This window comes from Sarcophilus harrisii, chromosome 1, assembly GCF_902635505.1.
Source record: "Sarcophilus harrisii chromosome 1, mSarHar1.11, whole genome shotgun sequence".
In the NCBI taxonomy this organism is placed as follows: domain Eukaryota; kingdom Metazoa; phylum Chordata; class Mammalia; order Dasyuromorphia; family Dasyuridae; genus Sarcophilus; species Sarcophilus harrisii.
The window spans coordinates 536815318-536840652 of NC_045426.1; positions in this window are offsets into that span (position 1 = coordinate 536815318).

A 25335-nucleotide genomic window follows, 5' to 3' on the forward strand; every position below is an offset into this window, starting at 1 on the left:
CTCTTTTCTCTCTCTTTCACTGTATATATATATATATATATATATATATATATATATATATATAATGAGAGATGGTTAAATGCTTTTCAGAAATTCAGGTATGCTCTATCTACTACATTCTCTGATTTTACCAATATATTCTGCCCCAAAGGAAATAAGTTTGGTTTTACTCATTTTTGAAAGATCCATGTGGCATAGGGAACTCAGTTTACTTCTCTAAGGGATTACAAACTATTGATTTGATAATGCTTTCTGGAACTTCACCAGGAATTGATGCCATGCCCTGTAACCCATCAAAAGAATGATTTGACTGACTCCATTCTTTTGGTACTTCTTCCATTCTCCATATTGTTTACAAAGATTATTGACATCAGCTTAAGCAACTGTTTATATTTATGTGGGTTCTTTGGGCATATAGGATATAATTTTCTATGTCTGGTGACTTAAATTTCTTGGGTTTTGCCAGGCTTTTTTTTTAACCATTTCTTTACTATCTTGGTTTTCAGTTATCAACTAATTATTTTTGTTTCTACTTCTTAATCTAAAAATTGGGTCTGCCTTTTAAAGAAAAATAATTTGTTTTAATTATGCCATTCTCTTTAAGTAGTTTTCTTTAACCTTTTTTCCAATGTAGTTTAAAATAATTTTTATTATACTTGGAGTTAACTGCAATTGTTAACTTTAGCAATCTGTATCTCTATATTTCTATATCTATCTATCATTTATCACATGATCATGTTATTCTTTTGTGGCACTTTCATTGCTTTCCTTAGCTTGTATCTTCTCTTATATATTTACTTTTTTAATTGGTTGATGAATTTTCTGCTCAATCAAACTTGGGGTCAACTGGATAGTGCCCCCAACAGAATAGAATATGTGTGACTCTGGTCAAGTCACCTAACCGCTATCTGCCTCAGTTTACTGAATTGTAAGATGACTATAATAGTAGCACTTATTTCACAGTGAGTGTTGTGAGGAGGTATATTTGAACAGTGCTTAGCATTTTGTACCTTGCAGAAAGTAGGTGCTTAATAAATACTTATTCCTTTTCTATTCTCCATCAGGATTAATTCTATATATTTTCTGAACTGAATCATTTGTATTTATATTCTTAGGGTTTTATTCTTGAGAATAATTCATCCTTGTTATGCTGACTTTTTTTAGAATCTTAGGCCATGAGATCAACTTTTATGAACTTTGAAATAAGTTGTCCTAAGTTTGAGTAGTATATCTTTCTATCCTTGGATTTCCTATTTATATCTATTGTGACTTCTTAGATGTTCTTATTATCTCTTCCCAAGATTTTTCTTATGGGTTAGAATCAGGTCAATCAAACAATTAATTAATAAACATTGCTTAAGCACTATGTGAAAGATACTATATTCTTATTTAGACAATTTAAGAATTAATGGACAGATCTGTTTTTAGCAGAGTTCCAGAAGTCATTTAGATCACTGAAATTTACCATCATTACTGTGTTATACTTATATACATGCTTTTCAAACTTATCATCCATTTCTTTCTTCTGGCTCGGTGGTCTGTGGGATTGTTTATAAGGGAACTCAGTGCAGAATCTTCTGTCACTGATCCTAAACAAGTAATCATTTGCAATTTAAAGTCTTAGAGTATTATTTGAGGGCACTTAATAGTTTAATTGGCTTGCCTAGGATCACTTATCTAACATGTGCCAGAGGCAGGACTGGCACCTTACTTTCTAACTCCAAGATCAGCCCTATTGTATTATGACTTCCTGCCTCTCAGAGCAATATTATAACCTAATTATAATATTATTTTTTCCTTCTTGCATTGAGCCTTATTCCAATGCTTTAGTTGGTGATTTTCCTCAGAAGAGCATTATCTTTTTCATATACAATAGTAACAATTTACATACATACATATACATCAAATATATAATTTATTTCTTTGAAGTAAAGAATAACCTTCCATTGTCTTAGATTACTGACTTTCTCTACTGCTCTTTTTCCTTAGTGGTAATTACTAGTCTTTATGGTTTCTGCTTTAGTGATTATAAATGGGAAGTTTGCTCCCTCCCTTTCCATTTTCAATAGTATTCCCTTTGATTATATATGCTGCTCTGCAGGCAAACATTTATCTTCCTAGTCCTTATTGAGATAGCCTAGCTCACCAATTTTTTTCACTCTTGAGTGCTGGTTCAGATATCTGAATTCTACTCTCAAAATCTTCTTAGCTAGCTATTCACTTTATTTACCTTCATTTCTTGTCAGAAGTCTTTACCTTTAGTTACAGTGATGGAATGGCACTTAGATTCCTAGGGGCTATAATCTCTTACCCAGAACTCTGTCATCTGTGGAAATGCTTTAAAAACAAACACATAAAGAAATGCTTTCTAGGTTTGGGTTTTTTTTGGGGGGGTGGGCGGTGATATAGTATCATTAGCCCCCAAATTTTGTAAGTCTCAGTCTAATTGTTTATGTTAATTTAACTCAAGTCTCAATGTAGAGTTATGAATCACCAAAACTCATCCCTTCTTGCTTCTACTACTAACAGATTTGCACAGAGAGTAGGGTAGGTCTACCAGAACATCTGGATACATTCAACCCATACTATTTGCACAACTGAGATTAGTGATTGTTCTACCTTAAAGGCTCATGGATAGAAAGGTATTTTCTTGTGGAGGCTCTAGCTTTCCATTCACAGGTTACATTCTCTTTCTTTTTCTCTCTTTGTTTCAAATTCTTCTTCCCTCCAATATCCTTACATAATTTCCCTTTGATATTTTGGATCACTCCTTTTTTCCCCTTGATATATTTTTTCAATCCTTTCAAGGAATACTTTGCTCTTTTTTTTAATCAATCAATCAAATAACAAGTATTTATTAATGAATACTGCTCAGTGCTTTGTAGTGCCCAGCACCACAAAGACAAAAATGAAAATCTCTACCTTCAAGGAGTTTAATTTTATAGGGGGAACAAACATGTGCATAAGCACAAAATACAAAATAAATTTAGGATATTTTTTGGTGAGAAGAGTCATTAATCACTGAAGGGATGAAAAAAGATCTCATGTGTTGGCAGTTGAACTTGAAGGGAAATAGGGAAGTGAGTGAGTAAGGACTACATTCCAGACACGGAGAATAGTCTGTGGAAAGCATGGGAAGGAAAATAGAATGTTACATGTGAGTTACAATAAGAATTCCAGTTTGACTGGACTGAAGAATTTGTGAAGGGGAATAATGGATAACAAGATTGGAAAGGAAGTTGAAGCCAGGATATAAGGCTTTAGAAACCAAAGGAGTTTGTATTTGATACTAAAATTGATAGGGAGCTACTGTAGTAGTTAGTATTAGTGGTCAGATCTATGTTTAGAGAAAAATCATATTGTCAGATGTGTGGAAGATGTACTAAGAAGGGGGAATCACCTCACTAGGAGGTGATTGTAAAAGTATAGCTGAGGGGTGATGGAGACTTGAATTAGGATGCTAGCTGTATAAATAAAGAAAAACAAGACATATGAAAGGGACATATAGATAGAAAAGTTAAGACTTTTTCAGTTTGAATGTTTGAGTTGAATGAAAGTTAGAAGTTGGGGATGACTCCTAATAAACACCAGAAAAGAAGAACATTTCCCTGTTTAGCCTTTTTATGTTCATTAGGCAAACACAAACTGCAGTCTTTGCATATCATTAGCTCTTGTCTCTTTACCTTCCATTTTTGCTGAAAATTACATATTTATTTCTTTGTAATTCTTGCTTATTTTAATATCAAATTACCTTTTTGTTACATTTCACAACCTGATGGGGCCATAGAAGTAAAAATGTTTAAAAATAATTTTAGAACAATAAATTTAGAGGTGGAAGAGATTTTAGCGATTAAGGAAACTGAATCCCCCAAAGGCTCCATGCCTTTGCATAGTTGGTCTCCTGTTTCTGGAATGTTTTTCTTCTTTACTCCAAATCTCAAAATTCCTAGTTTCCTTCAGAGGCTTTATTTAAAGGCCATCTCATACATGAAATGCTTTCTGGTCTATTTAGCTTCTATCATTTACCTTCTATTATTTTGTGTTTACTCATTTATTATTATTTCTAAATGTGTACATGCTGTCTTTCCCTATCTACTGGAAACTCCTTGAAGGCAGGGACTATTTAAATTTTATCTTTGTAGCCCCCAGTGCCTTGCCCAATCTATATAAGTAATAAAATTGTTATGTGAACCTAAGTTTTCTGGTATAAAATTCAGTATATTATATTATCGCATGTCTTTTTGTCAGATTTTTTTCACCTTTTCTCATTAGCTAGTAGTACTTGTTCAAGTTTATTGGATTTTCAATTACTAGCTTCTTGCCAAGGCCTTATTATAAAGAATAATTGTCCTCTGCCATTATGTGTGAGAAGAATTTCTGAAGAAATTCAGTTGCCAGTCATTTTTTCCTTCTATTTTTTTTTCTTTCTTTTTAGTCATCAGATGTTATATACTTACCTCTCCTGTGCTTTCAAATTACCTTTTGACCTTTGATCCTCCATCTTGTTGAGGGTACATGTTCCGCAGTGTACTCTTTCCACAGCCCTGCCTTTTCTGATATTTGATGCAGGCACCTCATCTTCACTGTAGTGCAATTTATGCTGCCTCTGTTTTCTGGCACCATGGCAGTTAACTCTCGCTTGACTTTTGGCAGGAGAAATGATGAATAGAACAACGAATGTCTAACATGCCTTCATTTCTTTAATAGCTATTGTTTCACCTCTCCCACCCAGTGCAGCTCCATTACTTATAGGTAAATTTAAGGGCTCAGAATATTGTATCTCATGTCAGGAGACCAGAAAATGACAGAGTTATCAGTCAATTTCCATTCCAACTCATTGACCCTCTTGTGGTCTACTAATTCTATATCAGCCCCATTTTCCCTCCATCCTTGATCAATATAAATGGGTCAGTAGGACCCTATAGGGTAATCCAAACTGCCAAGTACATAAAAGATAAGACATGCTTGACTTGCATTAGTGACAATTTCTCTTTTCTTACACTAGAGCACATATGACATAACACTTAGAGATAGGGAATAGCCTCAGAGACATTGAAAGTTCCAGGTTAGGTGGAATAGGTCTTATATAAAGGCTCATATTATATGCATAATATAAATTTTAGTGTATGTTATAAAATAAATAAATAAATAAATTTAATAATTAAATAATTCATTGATGATTAGTGTTACAGAATTTCAAATGCTAAGAAAGAAAAATTCAGCCTGATGAAAGAACTAATTCATAAACTATATCTAACAAGAGTGAGACTCTTTTGCTGTTTTTTTCTTAAACTGTAACCTTGTAACATTGACAATATTACTCCTGCCTAAAAAGTCCTTAGCAAACATACAAACAAAGCTCCCCTGCATTATGTGGGTGGTTTACCCTTTTACTGCCTTCACAAAATCCACTGCTTAAAGTGAAACCTAATCAGTACCAAAGCCAGCTACTTTATCCAGTCCACAGTCAGTATTGCAGCTGACCATGGCTCCTGAAATAAGGCAATCTCTGATGTAATTTACCCTTGCTCACTATTTAATCTAGGTAGTAGACTACATGGTATGAATTATAGATTTTCAGGAAAGTTCCTTTTTCCAAACCATGTTCCTTCAATGTTTGTCATACTATTAGAGATCTACTATTCCATTATTAAATTCTATGACGACATATCATTTTAAAACATAAATACTGCTTTGATGGTTATCACATAGAGATACCAGTCATTTGTATTTTCATGTGAATTAGTTTGTTTAATTCTTTCTCCTGAAATTGCATAAAAAACATAAGGGGGCATTTGAGTAGGAGTAGGAGCCAAAGGAAGATAATTCCATATCAAGGATGACTGTCCCAGAATAAGTTCTATTATCTGACCTATTGATGCAACCTAAGAATCCTTAGGCCTTGCTATCTGATCAACCCCTAGGGATTTGAGGCTTTTCCATAAGCATAATAATGGAACTTGCTTTTATTTATTATTTCTCCAATTAGAGTTGAGCTGTTTGAGAGCAGGGATTGTTTTGATTTTTTATTTGTATCCTTAATACATACTTAATAAATTCTTTTCCATTCATTAATCCATCCATTCATTCATTTTGAGTTAAGAGGGATAAGATGATATTAGGGGCTCCTTAGATTAAAAGACCAAAGGGCAACTGAGAAAAGGAGGGGAAACTTGGCAACAAGAGGTGTGAACAGGGCCAAAACAAACTTCTTATTTAGCATATTTCCCAGTGAGAGTCTTGACCATGGCTTTGTCATGGAGGAAGAAGAACAGAACCCTTTCCAATTTTTATCTTCAAGACCTGTAAGTATATTACTTAAAATGGGTTTGATAATAGACTTAAACACACCTCCATATGCTTTTCTACGGATGCCATTTCTGTGATGTAACCCTTCATGTTGGGTTCTACTGTGTCCTTGAGACGTGCCCTCTGGCCACCTGAGAGGGCGGTTTGAAGCAATCGGACACTCGGGGATCACTCTGGCCTCCTGGTGTCATCTGTTCTTATCACATGACCAGCCCAGCATAGCCAGCCGAGATGAACATTGCTTTGATGCCCATGGAATGACTGGGCTCCAAGGTCTCATTACTAGGGACTTGGTCCTATCGTTTGATGCTAAGCTGAGCATGTTGCTGCCTCTGCAGCTGCTGGTCCAGATTGGCTTCTAAATGAGGTTTGAGAAATTAAATTGTAGTCATCTTCAGAAGAAATGATGAGAAATAATGGTCTGATGCACTGTATCATGTCAAGGATCATAGTGCTCTGTGGACCCTGTTACAGATGAAAGAATCCTTTATCCCTGCAGGCTAGTGTCCAGCTTATTACAAGAAAGGGTTATTTTTATAAGTTGGTGGCATTCTGTAAAAAGGCATCTGAAAGGCCCCTCCAGATTGTTTTTCAGTGGATTTTCTTTTGACAGCTTTAAAGGGCCCTTTAAAATTGCCAGGAGAGTAGACTCATATTTTTATCATTCCACCTGCATAGCATTTTAGACACATTTATATTCCTGAAAGCATAATAATACATAACATTTAGCATTTAATTTATGACTCCTGCCACATCTGGTATAAAACTCCTTCTGAAGCAATAAATCAACCCCTTCATGCCAAATTGCCATTCATTCTGTGACCTCCTCCATAATTTATGGTTTGTGAGCGCAAAATGGGAGAAGCAGCTTAAATCGAGTGGATTTTAATTAACAATCTTAGAAAATCCAGAAGAATATTTCAGTGTATTCATAAGAGGAAAAGACTTTGTTGCTTGAAATATAAAAGAAAGACCAGCCCATTTAGATGGTGTAAATTGGAATCTGTTCTCAGGGCTTCGAAACCACAACATCAAGATTTCTCTTCTTCCAGTTCAAAATACAAAGTGACTCTGATAGGAAAAGCTGTCAAAGCGTAGAGGGCAAAAATGAGTTTCCATAAGAGATTTCAAGGGAATGGAGGAAAAGGGGGGGGCATAGCCTTCTCCATCTTCTGCTTTCTGCTTAGCACAGCCTTTAACAGAGTTGCCTAGCTTCTGACATGGTGCCTTTCATGTCAAACAATTTTATTTCTAAGCTTTTCACAGTGTGTCCTAAGTAGCTTCTATTAGCATCGTCCCATCCGTTTCCTTGGCAACAGAGCTGGTCAATTTAGTCACCATTTAAGAGCTGTGGAAAAAAGCAAGAGCTAGCAATGTGATGGGCAAAATTATAGAGAATGGGTTGAATACGATTCTTGCTTGGGGAGATATATTCGTTTTCCAGGCCTGTTTTATTTTAATTAAAACTGAAAAGCTCTTTTAAACAAGGCCCAAGATTAAGCTCAAGCCGGGGTGATCTACTGTATTTCTGTGCAACTGCATGCCTTAATGTTTATCTCTTTAACCTTAATGGATTGCATGCACTTTTTCAAATAAACAAGAACAGAGAAGCTGGAGGCTATAGGGGAGCTTCTGCCTTATTCTTCTCTAGAGTAAATATAGGGTAGAGAGAACTGCTTGCTATGTTATCTGCTGGCCCTGAACACATCTGGAATCACTGGAGCTTTGTGGTTGATGTAACTTACATTGTATAATGATCCCTAATCTCACTACAAAATTATGACACATTATCTTGCCTTAGGAGAAGCAGCATGGGATAGTGATAGAAGACAGGCCTTAAGACAATAAGACCTGGATGAGGTCCTGTCTTTGACATTCTGACTGAGACTTTAGGCAAGTCATTTAACATGTCTGTGCCTGAATTTCCTCATTTGGAAAGTGAGGGGCTGCATTAGGTGCATAAGGCTTCTTTCAGTTCTAATCCTATGATCTAATGATAGAAAAAGTTTACACACGAAGAATTCTCCACACTGATGGAATCACACTTATAATTCTACTGTCTATTTGGCTTGAGAAGAAAAAAACAGCAAGCAATTGTATGCCATTTCATTCTTCATTTAATTCTTTATCACTATGAACACTCTTTCAAATTGGTGTGTCCATTTTCACTATTAGGTTCCGTTAGATCATTCAGAAAATCAAGCTCTATGGGTGGAAAGTTCACTCAACAAAAATATTTATGGAGCTTACTGTATATGTAAAAATGCACTAATGACTTATGTGTACATAGTACAGTAAAGGTTTTAAATCATTTTACATACATCATATTAGTTGATTTTTACAAGAACCGGTGACCTAGGTACTATTATTAATATCAATATATAGAGGAGGAAACTAGTCTCAGTGAGGTTAGATTATTTGCCCAGATCATATAGCTAGCAAAATTTGAAACAGAATTTGCCATTTCCTCTTTTTCTTCCTCATTTAAAAAAACCCCTCTACAATCTAGCTTTAGCATCTGGCCTCATCTTTCAATTGAAACTGCATTGTCCAAAGTTACCAATGATCTCTTATTTACCAAATTGAATGTTCTATTAAAATGCTCATTCTTCTTGACCTCTTTTTAATCTTTGACAATGTTTATTCTTGTACTTTTAGATCTTTTTTCTTCTCTAGGTTTTAATGACACTGTATTTTCCTGGTTTTCTTCCTCTCCAAATGAACACTTCTTCCCAATCTTCTTTCCTCTCTTCAGTTCATTTTTGGTGGTCCCCAAGACACTGCCCTGCATTAAGGGGGATAGGTCAACTCTTTTATCTCTATATTATCTTCCTTGATGATTTCATTAGCTCCAATGGTTCAGTTACCATTTCGATGCAGATGATTCTAAGATTTGCAATACATAACTCTAATCTTCTGATTCTTACTCCTATGTTGACAACTTCTTTTGGGACACCTCAAATGGGATTTTCTGTTTTCAGTTTTGCAATTTTAATTGCAACATGCCAAAAACAAAATTCAAAGGTTCCCTTATTCACCATTTTCCTATTATTGTTTAGAGCACTACTAAGGCATTAAACTTCTATTGCATCTTTTACTTCTCAGAGCAAAATGTTGTCAAATTTATTATTTATATATTCACAAAATCTGTTGTAAATGTTCTCTCTTCTCACACAGTCACTATCTTAGGACAGGATATCATCATCTCTCTTGACTGGCCTATTGCAATAGCATTCTCATTGATCTTTGCTCACTCCGATCTATCTTCTCATTAGCTGTCAAAATGATTTTGCTAAAACATATGTATGACAATGTCACTCTTCTGTTCATTTTTAAAAATTTTCAATAGCATTTTATTTTCTAAATATATGTAAAGATAGTTTTCAACATTTGTGTCTAACACATTCCATTTTCCCCCTCCTTTCCTTACTTCCTCCCTTCCAAAGACAGCAAGTAATCTTATAGAGATTAAATATGGCACTTTCCTATTCATTTACTTCATGGTCTCCTTATTGTTTCCTTTGGAAACTCATTTATCTGGTATCCTAAACCTGATCTCTTGATACTTTTCCAATGTTCTTATGCTCTACTCCTTTCCACATCCTCTGCAATTAGGCTACATTGGGTTTCTTACTGTTCTTCACATTTCTGGACTCTGAATTTTTACTGATTGTATTCATTTCTGGAGTACATTAATGCCCTCTTTCTCCACCTTTTTCCCTTTTGACTTCTCTGGAAGTTCCTCTTTCAGCAAGGGTCCTTTTCCAATCACTAATTCTTTCTTTTTGAGATTGCCTTCCATTTATCTTGTAAATATCTTGTATGTATCAAATTATTTGCATGTGGTATTCCTCATTATAACAGAAGTACCTTGTAATGTTTTGCCTTTCTTTTATTTCCATTGTTCATTATAGTACCTGACACATAGAGAACATATAACAAAAAGTTCTTGACCAATTGCGTCTATCCTAATCTCTATCTGGTATGCTTCACTACTCTTACAACTAGGTTTCATGATCACAAAACAATTTTTATATATTCTCTTATTTATTCCTCAATATTGTCTCTGGATATTGTTGTTGCTCTTATTTTGTTCACAATGAAGACAATGACATCATGAAGGCAATATCTTGATTTGTGATTGAATTGGATCACTCTCTCCTCCAGAGTCATCAAGAGTCCAGTGGAAAGACATAAATCAAGATAAGTGGTGAATGCCCCTCCCTCCCGGGTTACAAATAGTATAAATATTAAACTCATTTAACAGATAAAAAGTCTGAAGTTCAGAGAGATTGAATTTTGGTTATAAAGATATTTGGTTATACTTTCAACATCAGTAAGTGGAAGATCCTAAACTGATAATGAAGTCCTCAGATACTAAATTTTATTCTCATACCCATACATCAAGCTGTCTCCCAATCTCCTATACTGTTCAATGTAGTAAAGTTCTGGTGGAGACACAAAGATTAAGATATGGTAGCAGTGAGGGTTTTCTTGCTGAAGGGTTTGGAAAGTACACAATATAAGAATCAATCGAAAGAACTGGACATATTTAGCCTGTAGAAAAGATTTGTGATGATAGATATGAGGAGAGAGGACAAAATAATTATCTTCAACAATTTGAAAGCATATTCTAAAGGAAAAGGATTAGACTTATTCTTCTTAGTTCCAGACAACAATAAAAGGAGGATAATTTATGAAAATCGGAGACTGAAATTTAAGCTTTATGCCAGGAAAACTTCCTGATAATTAGAGTTATTCTAATGAGCAATGAGTTCTCTCTCTTGGTTTTCAACTAAAAATGGCTATCGCTACTTGTCAGGAGTGATGTAAAGAAGATGTTTATTTAGTTATTTGAGACAAGTGTGCTCCCAGTTGTCTTCTAACTCTGAAATAACATGATTTTCAAATTGATATGGCAATTGCTGCCATGATACTTTAACAGCCTGAATGTTTTAGTTTTGGAGCATGCCATTAAAAGTCCCATGAGGCTTAGTTTTGGGTATTGTAGTCCACTTCATATGACCCAACAGCATTTTAGTTATGTAAATTTATCCAGAATGTATTATTTCTCATATGGTGTGAGCAAAGAATGTACACAATCACAGAAACTCAGAACTAGAAGAGAACTTAGACCTTATCTAGTTTAAACCTTCATTTTATAAAGAAGGAAATTGAGATTCAGTGATATGAATGAAGAACTGCACAAAGCATTTATTAAGAACTTATTATGTATAAAGCACTGGCTATGCAATTAGAAAAGTAAAATGGTCTTTTTCAAAGAACTCACATTCCAATGGGAGAAACAGAAAATAAGAAAGATTTTAGCTACAAGTCATATTGAAAAGTCCCATCATCTTTGGGGCACAGTGTACAAAGCAGACATTGATATCTTTTTTAATGTAATGATTTTATGTCACTATTCCTAGGACTCTTGGGTACAGAATTATGGGGGTCTCCAGAGTCTGAGGGGAAATGGTAGCCAAGGGAGAAGGTGTGATTTGACTTGCTTGGCATATGTTGCCTTCTGTTATTTCCTCAGGGTGCCTTTGTGTTCTGATTAGACTGGCTTGCTTGTCCTTTGTGTAGCAATTGATTGGCAATTCATAAAGATGACTGATCCTTTTCCCCATAGGAGTTCCCATAGATGATGGCTATATAAGCTGGTTCAGAATCAGGAATGGTGGTCCTACTCGTATTGCCATTCTCAAGGTTCTTGTGCTAATCTGTCTATTGCTGAACATCCTTCAGCCTTTGTGTGTTGGTGGGATGAAGGGACTTGTACAAGTTCATGTATGAAGGAGTAGGGTTGAGACATAAGCAGAGATCTTCTGACTCCAGGGTTACTGTTCTTTCTAAGATACCCCCACACTCTTGTGGTAAAATTGACAGATTGAAACTGACCAAGCTGACATGTGGTCACCAAAACAATGCCCTATATTTGCCGCAAAGATTCAAGGTTAAGTTGCAGGATTAATTCTGAGAGCTTCCAAAAACATTTTGTGCATATGTACAAGAATTTGTTGTCTGCAATAAATGCTGTGGACTTTTAGCTCCCCTTTAATTTTAAATTTCACTTTGCTTTAAACAGAACCGAATCCCATCACCATGCATGAACCTGAACATGCTCAGAGAAAGCCAAAGAGTCAAGTGCAAGTTGTCCTTATCTTTGTCTTGCATCTTGGGCATTCAATATATTTACTTTTTTTTTTTTTTAACTATAGTAGGCTTTTAATGGAAGAGGGATAATGACAAATAGCAGGCCATTCAGAGGCTCCTTGCCCTCAAATGAGCATAGCTTAGATGAATTGAATGTCTGGGGAAGGGCTTGGGTTAATAGTGTGGGTGATATGGAGTTCCCCAGATTTCTTTGCACTGCTCCATTCCATATGCAGCAGCTTGAATCACCTTTCTGGTTGAGAGCATAGCTGTAGTTCTTTATTTATTCCAATCAGGACCTCCCTTGTGTTGAGTAACAAGGGTGCCAATTAATGCCAGTTGTGATGGGGGACAGCAGGGATCACCAGTCATTTTCCCATATGGCATGCATGAACAATTAGATACATGGGCTGACATTTCATCGTTGATATTTGCATAACACATTCCATGTCTGATTGACATCCCAGAGTTACATAGATGCTACAGTCTGACAGATTATAAGGGCATTATGTCTTCTGTCTTTCTCATTCTGATGACTATGTTTATAGGTATATCAAAGCCAGTTAACTTGTCCTTCCTTTCTCCACTATCATGTGAACATCAAAACAACTGGAGAAGAACCCTAAGGGGCTGACTTGTTGGATCTTTCCAAGGGTTATTTGGCTAGTAATATGGGGGGTGGGATAGAACTGATGATTTTGTAGGGGAATAAGTTTCTGAAGTTTTGCAATCTTTCGCACAAGAAAATCTTGTTATACTGGCTTGAGATGATGGTAATACCTAGGACATTTATATCATCAGGACTGAGTAGTGTCAAAAGACCTTTAATATCTCTGGAATTTCTTCAGAATCCTTCTCAATATCAGGTCTCTTTCCACTTCACAGATTGTTTTTCTAAGTCAATGAATAATCTTGTATAAATGACAACCTCTCTGCTTCCTGTTTTTTCTCTGTTAACTGAAGATTCCTCTACCTTTCTTCTGTCCAATGGCACAAATATTTTTGAAAAGTTTTTGGCCTCCTTAGGAATTTAAAATATACAGTCATATACAACAGTATTTTATTCTATATTACTCATCAGTTTAATTTGCTCAGGGCCTGTATGACAGCATTAACAATTTAAATGTCTCACTTTGTGTAATGTGAGTAAGAGAGAGAGGGAATGAAGGAGGGTAATATATGGAGCTATTCATTGGGATTGCAAAGTAGAAGAATTTATCATTCCTTGTGAGATACCTGTTATTTCACTTATTTGTTACTCCTTTCACCTATGATGACTGTCATGATGAGAAGTTAAAATCAGAATTTCTGATTGGCTTGGAGATGAATTGAGGCTGGGTGCTGTCCTTTAGCAGATCCAAGAAAACAGAACAAATGCTAAGTGGATTGGAAATTAAGAGATTCCTTTTGAATACTACCTTCATCAATAGATACTTATTTGACCTTGGATAACTCATCTCCTTTTTAGGGGTCTTCAGTTTTCCCAACTATAAAATGAAAATATAAAAGGCAACTTGATATGGTAGAAAGACTCCTCAAAAGCTTCCCTTGTTACTATTTTATTGCAGGCAAATCTCTTGATTTCTCTAGGTTTTGTTTATTCAGATGTAAATAAGTGAGTTAGAGGGGATGACTTTCTGGATATAAATCCATGATTCAAAGGAATTGTATTAAAATTTCCTTTAAGATATTAATATTTTGTGATAATTATGGTTGTCTTATTTTGGTTTAACTTGTCTCATATGTTTATCTTTTCTCTCTTCCTTCCCTTAGTTAGTAGACTGCTCATACCTATAACACTAATAAGTATTAACTAGTGAAGTTTGTCTATGGAATCCAAGATCTTAAAAATTATTATAATCATTGGATTGAAAAACACACAGCCAATCTTTCTCGGTCTCCTTGTCTGTCCTGTCTGTTTCTAAATCTTTGTCTCTGCTGTCTCTGAAGAGATCAACTTCAACTTGACCAAAGAGTCAACTTTGGTTTTCTTAAAAGCCCAGATTCAAAGTATGGGCCTATGTGCCAAGCAGCTAACCATATTCTATAAACATTTTACACAACTGTAACTAAAGCAGCAGGAAAGGTATTAGTTGAAATTACCAAGAGATGAAATGTTATATCTACCAGCAGGTGCCAAGGACAACGACACTGCTGTTAACCAAATTGAAAACTTTTGGAAGCTAAAGGTAAATGTCAGATGTATTTCTTATGATAATAGTAGCTGATTTTTACAGAGTTCTTGATGGTTTGCACTTGATATACTTTATGTATCTACCATGTCTTTTGGGACTAATACCAACCCAAAGATATAGGCAATACAACCAAAAAGTTAAGTAACTCATATAAAACCATTCAGTTCAGTCACTATAGCAAGGATTATAATCTGAACCCAGCACTTCTGACTCTAGGGCCTAATGTTCTTTATTCTACAAGCAAATTTCTCCTTTCTTGAAAAGAAAAATGAAAGAGGCAGTACTAGTAGTGGACCACTTATCTGAAAGAAATCTCTTTGCTTATAAGTTAATCAGTTACTAAGTACTGATTAAACACCTATTATGTGCCACAAAGACTGGAGTAGAAACAGGAGTTGTGGTTTAGTTTCTTTGGATAATCTGTCCACTTGTGGTAGTTAGTTAGCAGATGGTATTGATCATGGTGAACAAGGCTGGTACATTTCTACAGTGATTTCTCCCCTCAGTGATGACATGGGCTGCAAATAGAGTCTGTAGTTAGAAAAGTTACCAAGAATTTGACTTTGAGTCCTATACCATCTCCATTGAGATCTCAGGGGAAATGGTGATTGAGGTTGTACTTGCCTGGCATGAACTACCTTGTGTCTCTGCCTCAAATGGGTTTTGGTGGGGATGGCTAGCTTTTTCTCTAAAAGATCCCTTTCTGGATGATGGCTATGGGGACAAGACTGGAAGCAGGACTGGTGATCTGGAGTGAATTATTCTTTCCACGGTTCCTGGAAAGAGCTGTGAATTTTAGATCATGGACTATCTCCATCAAAGTAGAGGAACTTTTAGAATAGTGGTGGTAGTTTGACTTGTCTGGCATATACACCTTCTGTTGCTTCCTTTGGGTAATCTGTGTAGTGCCAGAGATGGAAGTAAGGAAGAAGTGCATTGATGGTATTTTGGAAAGCTGGTTGTCACCCCTGTGACAATTAAGTGATAGTGGATAGAATGCTTGACTTGAGTAAAAAAGATAGATTACAATCCTCTCTCAGATCCTTAGTTTGCATTAGACAGATTTTTTTTCAGCTTTAGTTTCCTCATGTATAAAAAAATGAGATTAATAAAACCCACTTCAAAAAGGTTTGGGGATCAAATTATATAATCTATGCAAAGCAATTTGCAAATCTTGAAGTGTTATAGGTCCTAATCATGCCTATACCCATAGGATGATAATAAGATTAAAATATCATGCTTGGGGCTTGGTTAAGTTAATTTAAATCACTCAAGTTCACAGTCATCAACTACATCCATATGTCTGACCAGTTGTTTCATAAATACCTGCAACTGGCTCCATGGAGACCAGATAAGAGGACATGAATGAATCATTGCAAAACCATTATCTACCCTGGAAACATTAGGTACAAATTTATGAAATCCCTATTATGTGCCAGGCACTCTGTTAGGCAATTAGGGATAGATAATAACCTGGAAAGTCCCTACCTTTTAGCCATTAACATTCTGCTACTGGCAGATATAGCATATACTCTCAGATAAGTAAATAGAAGACAATTTGAAAAGGGAAAGATTATTCATCACTAGATACTCCAACCACAATCAAGTGTGGATAGTATACAAAGGGGAAATCATATTTTTTTCTTCAGATGGGTAGATGTGGTCATGATAATAGATTTTAATCTGGAAGGGTCATCAAAGATAATATAAACATTGTATTATAAATTATAAATAAATAAAAATTGTGAGGAAACATCTGTTAAATCATATAGCTCTAAGAGGGTAAGTGATGCCCAAGGTCACACAGATGGTAACTCTTAAAGGCCAGACAGGAATATAGGTGATGAGATCATATATTTAGAATGAGTAGCAATGTCAGAGGCCATCTAGTTCATTCACCATCTGGGGAACTTAAGTCAGATGCCCAAAGTTACCTAAGTATTAAATGTCAGAGAAGACATTAAACCTCCAAATCCACTGCTCTTTTCACCATATTTGGCTTGATGTTCAATGACACACTCCTCAAAGACTATTGCTCACTATGAGTCTACTGACTTCCATGATTTTGATCTATTTAAGGATCCATGAATGATTGATTATGTTTTTCTCAGTGATTTGCTCTGAGTATCATCTTTGAAGACTGGAAAGGTTAGCCACCTCATACATTCAGAGAGTGAACCAGCATTTGAAACTTTAAAATAAATGTGCTAACACTTTAAACATTGTTTTTTTCCCCTTCACTCAGCTTTGAGTCACTGAGCTCTATGTGAATCTCACTGTTGGTGTGCCTATGGTACTTACTGATTTGATAAATTAGAATGACAAATTAGGCTTGTTCATTACTTCCAAGTGCCAGCAACACTGCCCATATGCCTTGAAATAGCAAGATGGTATAGCATGAATCATCTCAGTTTATTTTGAGTCTGATTTGCACTGGGTGATTTTTACCAGCCTGTGAGTCTAGCCTGGGAAAAGCCAACCGGAAGAACTGTGATGAATCAGTGGAGGAAACTTCACAATGAAAAAGAGGAATTTGGAAGTAGAATTGTTAATGGAAGGACAGAAAAATTATTTTAGAAAGTGACAATTTCTTTGCAGAGCTGACATTGACCCAAGTCAGAATAATAATAGAAGTCCAGTATCCTCTTACTTTGTTCTGTTTTTTTTTTTTTTCACTTTTTTCTAGCCCAACTCAAGAGGATTTGCATTGTGGCTCATCAAGATAACAGATTTAATTTTCTCTTTAGAAGGCTAATTGTGTAACAGCATGATACATTGGAAATGACTGAGTGTTTATTAATTTTCTTCTGAGGCAATATGAAACATTTCATTTCATCAAAGAGGGAAAAAAACCTGCCTTGTTTCTTTTTCTATTCTTGAACCCACTCCCTTTAGGTCTGACACCTTCCCTCACCTGATGCACTCACAGATTAGACTTCATTCCTCTCTAGGGGTGGGTGAAAGAAAGGCATTCTTTTTCCCTGTGTCAAAAACACGCCACTCACATTCCTTGGTGATGTGTTAATGACTCAGCTGCTGGAAATCATCCCACACTAGCTTGTTCTGTCCATCAAATGCCTGGGTGGGAGCACTGAGTTCATTCATGCAAATAGATGAGAAATATAGTCAGTTAGGAGATCAAGGCCAAGCATTTTTGAGTGGCTCCATTTTCTGGGCCACTGACCGAATGAGCACTCCCAGCAGTGCCCCTTAAAGAATAAGATGTTGTTTCCAACTCCCATGTCAGAATGTGAAGGTGATTTGGCTCTGGCATCTGTCACCCAATTTATTGGTAGGGCTCATTTTACTTCTTGGTTCAGTGGGTAGAACGCCTCTGCATCCCTCACTATTGTGCTTCTGTCTATAAGACATACATGGGTTGAAAAAGGTTTGAAAAGGATGACCTTCTCTGATAAAAAGGGCACATGAATAGTAAAGGTGCTTTTCTCTTATAAAATGCAAATAAGTCCATATGCCATAAACTAGGGTTCTGATATTTGAACATATGGCTGATCATGGAGAAATCTATGAAGAAGGCCACATATGATTTTTAGCATATTCTCATTTAGATATATCCAATGCTGCTGTGCTCTTCACAGATTGCCCAAGGTTTTTACTTGGGCAATACAAATGTCAGAACCATCATACACAGTTTATAGAATTATATCATTTTGGACTGGAAACAATAATCGTATTAGTCTGCTCCTTTCTCTTTTGAAATATTTTTCTAACCATTCAACTTCTTCTACTATCTTCCTCCTGAGATTGCTCCTACTTTTTTGACTTTGGATAAGTGTTGTATGATTCTTGGTTGCCTATCTATTCTGGATATTAGGAATTAGTAATGCTAGATAATTTTTGAGATGGGAACATTGGTTAGTATTGGTCTCACATATAATCATGAAATTGGTGAAATTTGCCTTCAACTCCTTATTTCCCCACTTCCTTCTCTCTTTCATTTCCCTTGCTAATATTCCTTCCCCCCCTCACTAAATTAATGTAAAATGATAGTATATTACCCATGTCATATAATATTTTGAATTCAAAAGCTAGTTTTCAAAATCTTAATGCAAAAGATTTTAGGAATTAATACATTTTAGGAATTATGGAAAGGATACGTTGGAGGAATTTTTTCTTTCTTTTTATTAAAATGTCTCTGTATAGCAGTTTTTGATGTCACACAAATCAAAACTATGTGGGTTGTTAATTCTATAATCCAAAATGATCCTCAAGGTTGCCAATATCTTATCATTCACTTCTTTCCCAAGCTCTGCTGATGTGATTCATCTCTAATCTGATTAAGATTGAATTTAAGCAAGACCATATTCAATCCTAGACCCATTCTACTTTTTCTTGCACTATTCACCTTAATGGTTTTTGCCTGAGAGGGAGAAGCTGTGTCCATAAGGATATGTGAGACTAGAAAGAATTCCTGGCATCTTTAAGCTGAATGCAAATATTATTTACCCCTGTTTTTCTCTGTCTAAGCCTTTTCACTTTCTTGGGGGAATGGACTGGAAGTATGGTCCAAAATGCCACCTTCTCATTCTGAGCATTTAAAAAAACTAAAGAGAAGAGGTAATTGATTGTGAATACACTCATGTGGCACTATGACTAAAGTAGTACTCTGCCTTATTTTATTGAAGCTTTATTCACATGGTGTAATTGGAAAATGAAACAAAAAAAAAAGTCAGTGATATCTTAAGCTTCATTAAGAATCCATGTCATGAGGGTTCTTAAGTTTTTTGGGATCTCGGGTTACTTTGGCAGTTTGGTGAGACCGATGGATCCTTTCTCATAAATTATGTATTAGATATATAAATCAAAATATATAAGCTTTCAAAGGAAGACAATTATATTGAATATTGGAATGCTTACTTACTTAACAGATCTTAATTGAAATAGAGCACCAACACAGAAAGCATGAGACCTGGGTCATACTATAGATTCAATATTTTGGTGTTGAAGCAAGCAACACATGTTCCTTCAGATTCATTTTAGTTCCAACTATTCGGCTTCCTTCACTACTTTCCTCCATTGTTTGCTCCCATTTTAAATTGATTTTGGATGGTGTTTTGTGATTCCTGTTACCAGTCTTTACTGGCTGTTTAGAATTAATGACATCAGATAATTCTTGAATTGGAAGAATTTAGTCTTATGTATGATTATGAAATCAAGTAAAATTTACCTTCAACCCTTTATTTACCTAGCTTCTTTTCTCCTTCATTTCACTTCCTAACTTTCCAACCCTTGCCTTCAAATATATGCTATGGTGTTCTCATAAAGACAATATCACATATTTTTCCTATCCAACTTCCTGGAAATCTATCCATGAACTCTTTTGGGGTCTGTAGATTATAGCCTAAGAACTACAATTCCAGAACAAGAAATTCATTGTCATGTTATAATCAGACATCATTTGGATCACTGTTTGTAATTCTAACATGGTGGATTAGTGAATATAATGCTGTCTATCATAGTACTGAAAACTAGTGTTTGAATTCCACAATAGGAACATACTACTATATGATATTAGAAAAGTGCAAGTCTCATTTTCTTTGTCTGTAATATGGAAAGAGTAAAAACACCTGTGTCACTAGGTTGTTGGGTATATCCTAATGTACTATATATGAACTGCTTTGCAAACCTATATACATGTAAACTATACTTTGTTTCTCTGGAAACTGCATTTTAGGAAGGACAAAACTGTAGGGTTTTTCGAATGGGTTAATAAAAATAAGAGGACTGGAAAACATGTCTGCTTTTTCCAGATTACTATTTGTAGAAAAACAAATTCCTGCTGTGTGAAGATGGAACTGGAAATTTCTAACCTGGAGAAGAGAAGACTTAGGGGTGTCATGATAGTTATCTTCAGATATTATAATACAGTGGTTTCACTTGTGTTTAACGTTGGGGTGCAGTTTGGAAACTGTAACCTTTCTTTGATGTAAAGAAAAAAACTTCCTAACAAGTGAAATGCACTGCTTTGGTGCATATTAAGTCCTTTCTTTTTCTTAAATTTTCAAGCAAAGGCATTACCACTTATTTAGTATATTGTAAAAGAATTCTTTTTTTCAAGGTATAGGTTAGATTTGTTCCAACTCTGAAATTATGTTTCTTTTATCTGTAAAAATATATTATCAGTAAATCTACCAACATTCATCACCATGGCTAAGGTATTCCATCTAATTCCCCCATATCACAACTTCTCCAGTTTAGGGTAAAAATGAAAATTTTGATGATAGGTCTTCTGATCTAGCCAAAATGGCCAACTTACTCTCTTCTAATTCACCTCATGTTTAGCCCTATCTCTTTCCATGGTGTTCTTCATATTTGTAATTTCCTCCTTTCTCTTCTCATTAGAATCCTATCCACTTCTTCACTGGCCCCACAAAAGAACTCTTTTACTTTTTTTTTTTTTAATCAATTTTTATACTTCTTAGGGCACTACAGTATGGAGACAAGCAATCTTCCTTCTAGTCCTTACTGCTTAGTACTTTGGTAGTTTTAGAATTGTACTTAGTTCTCTAGCAGCAAAAGATTTACTTTTTCGTATTAATTTCTCTCTTTTTTCTATCACATAGTCATCTACTTATACTTCAGAGGTCAAGGAAAGGAATAAGAGATAGTCAACAATCAAGAAAAGTATAATGTAGGAAAATTCAGGTATTCAAGTGGAAAAGATACCATATATTTTTGAAATTTTATCACTATAGGGTAAGAAACACTGACTATAATCAATTCCAAGAAAATGATAACCATTGACAACTATTTGAAAATAAAATTTCATAGACCCTTCATTTCCTTAGTTCTTCTGTGATTTTGTTTGTGCAGTTGCCATCACATTCAGCCTTTTTGTGGAAATTTGCTTTCCATTCTTGGTTGTAGCTCAAATGCCATCTCCTTTATGATGTCTCACCTGGCCCTTCAAATGAAATGACTATTACTTCCTTTAAGCTTTTGTAATTCTTAATATGTAACTCTTCTATGATAAGTCAATACATTTCTACTTCTGCATTTGTACTGCAACAACTTAGTTGTGCATTTATATTACCCCTCTAATTAGGTTGTAAGCTCGGTGGGAAAGAAGGGTAGGGAATATGCTTAAATAGCATAAGAGAATTGTTTTTCTTTTGTAAAATTAATTTTTTTCATCCAACAAAAATCCACTTTTTATACTTTCTCCCTTGCTCTGCCACTGACAAAAAACTTTTAAATAAATAAGCATAGTCAATCAAAACAATTTATTCCATTGGTCATATCCAGAGAATTTAGATCTCAATCTGTGTCCTGATTCCACTACCTCTCTGTTAGAATGTGAGTATAGTGTCATGTTTCATTACAATTTCTTTGGAACCATAGTTATGTATTGAATTGATTAATTTTTTAAGTCTTGAAAGTTTTTTTCTTTACAATATTAGTGCTGGATGAATTTTATTCTGCTTCAGTTAATACAAATCTTCCTAGGTTTCTCTGAATCTGTCCCCATTCATAATTTCATAAAACATGATAGTATTTAAATATATTCATATAATATAATTTATTCAGTTATTTCCCAGATGATAAATATTACCCTAGCCTCCAGTTCTTTGCTACAACAAATAAAATTGCTATAAGTATTTTTGTACACATGGGTTTGTTTCCTTTGGGATATAGATCTCATAATTGTATTTCTGGGTCAAAGGGTACACACACTTTGACTTTTGAGACTATTCCCATAGTTGATAATCTGTTACCCATGCATTAATGCATCTTTATTCTTATGGTCTCTTCAGCATTTGTTATGTTCCTTTTGCATCACCTTTGTTACTCTAATGGATGTGATGTTAGAGTTCAGAATTTTTTAAATTTTCTATTAGTGATTTGGAACATTTTTTTTAAAAATGTAGTTATTGGTAATTTTGATTTTATTTTTGGAGAAAATGTCTATTCCTATATTTTAACAATTTATTAGTGGCGAATAAGGTAGAGAAAGTCCTGTGCAAATGAGTCATCAATATAGTTTGGAGAAGAATGAAGATATCTTTAGCCTGGGCTTCCTCTTTAAAGTGGAATTGTTGGGGAAAATAAATGCCCATTTATTGGGAACTAATTTGTATCCTCAGTATTTAGAACATTGCTTGAGATATAGTAAAACTTTAATAAATGGTTGTTGGTTCACTAACTTAATGATTGATCAACAATCTTAAGTTTCTTCAAATTCCTGACACAATTCTTTTCTTACTGCACAATAACATTCCATATATCACAGTTGTTTTATTTTAAAAACAATTTTCCAATCAATGGAATTCACTTTCCTGACTATGATTAATGGTGCCATGAATATTTTAGTATTTTATTTCTCTCTTTGACTTCTTTGGGATACATACCACAAAGGAACATGAAAAACTAGTCATTTTGTATAAGTCCTAAGAGAAACCTAAAACATTTGGATCATTTCATAGTTTTGTCAACATTATATGTGTGCCTATCTTTCCCCTGATTTTTAAGTCAAACATGAAAGTTTGAAAAATACAGGGACTATTTTCATTGAGAGTTGTTTAAATTTTTAAGATCATCATCATTATTATTAGAGACTTAGAATACATTTTCATAGTTTCCAAATTTTCATTAGTTAGTTGTATATCTTTGATCCCTGATATACTGGGAAATGGTTTTGGTATTATATATAGATATATATGTAGTATGTGTGTGTATGTGTGTAATTTTCCTGTATTTTCCAAATATCTCCTTTTCATAAATGATTTTCAAGCCAACATATTTTCTTATTCTACAATTTATCTTATAAAATTCTTTCATTGATTTTGTTTATATATTTTAAAAATTAAGTAGTTAAAAGTGATCTATTTTATTTTTTGTAATCTATTCTTTTGTGGTTAAGGATTTTCCTGCAACCATAGTTTTAAAAGTTTGGTACTCAATCTCATTTTTTTCTGTTAAAGAAATTCATGGAACAACCTCTTATATTCATTTTAAGTAAATATTTTGAACTTAATGTGAACAATAGATGCAGCATGTTATGCTATAAAGAATATTGGACTTGGCGTCAGAAGCAAGTTCAAAGTTCAATTCCATTGTTAACTAGTTAAAAATTAAGTGAATCCATTTATTTCTCTGAGTTAGAGTTTTCTGGTCTGAAAATGGGTAGAATAATATTTAAATTACCTATTCTACAATGTCTTTTGCTGAATTAAATTAGAAGACATTTTAAAGAGGCCAAAAAGCATAAAACAGTATAAGAACAAATATATAAAATATGACACAAAACAAAAATAGAATTATGATACCATTATTATTACAACTTTACATCTATATAGATTCACTTTCCCTTAAATATTAACTATCTTACAAAACTATTCAAAATTTTCTTTGTTGTGAAATTGTTATTAAAACATGCTGAAGAAATAGAAAAGAGTAAATGATGGGGCAAAAATCTATGAAAAATATCAATTGAACTTGGTCTCAATTTCCTCATTTGTTAAATGAAACAACAGGACTAGGTGAAATTTAAGGACTTCTATAGTTCTAAATATTTTAATGATATTTCAATTCCCTTCATAGTTTCTGCTACACTTTTCAAATTATTTAGAGAAAATATCTCAATGTTCTAAGGTTAAAGGCCTACTATTTTAAACTTTCTCTGTACTTCAACAATATGGGTTGTTTATCTTTATTTGGTGTCATGAATTCTTAGAAAGTCTGATGAAGCCTACAGACCTCTTAGAATTTTTTTAATGTATAAAATGAAATCTACAGGGTTAAAAAGGAATGGGGGATGTGTTTGTCAGAGAGGATAGAGTGCTGGGCTTCAATTTAGCAAGACCCATCTTACAAAGGTCAAATCTGGCTTTAGACACATAACTAGCTGTGTGATCCTGGACAAGTCACTTAATGCTGTTTGCTTCGGTTTCTTATTTGTAAAAGACTTGCAGAAGAAAATGACAAACCACTCCAAAATCTTTGCAAAGAAAATCCCCAGATGGGTTTTTAAGGCATCAAATGTATCTGAAATCACCCTACTGTCTCTGCCAAGAAAATGCCAAATGGGGTCATGAGCAATCAGATATTAAAAACAACAGGAAACTAATTAAATTGAAATATGATTATAAAAATATTTTTAAAAGTTCATGGATCTCAAATGAAAAGAATGATGACTAATTTGAGGAAATGGCAGGATGATACTAACAACCAGATGAACATTCTAAGAATTTGAAGTTTCCAACAGCAGAGAAAGTTGCTTCATGAAATAGTAGATTCTACACCATTTCAAGCATTAAAGAGATATGAGAAGGCTCTTGGTTGGAGATCCTCTGACAAGGGAGACTATAAGTTCTTTGAGTACAAGAACTATTTTTACCCATCTCAACCCACCATTTCAAACATGATAAAGAGTCAATAAATGTTTGTAATATTAGTTTGACCTAGACAAGCATCAGACATGGTTCTGGTCTTGATGACTTTTTAAGTCCAATTTTGATTTCAGAGTTTAAGTTATTATCTAACCCAATGCCTATGGAATTAGATTCTCAGTACTAATGTAGATGCTTCTACATTGTGAGTTATTTGACTGGGGAGGGGTCATCATGATTTTCTTTATTGATTAAAATTGTCTATTTTCTTTTCTTCCATCCTTCCCTTCCACCATTGCTTCTGGATTGGTTTTTTCTTCCTT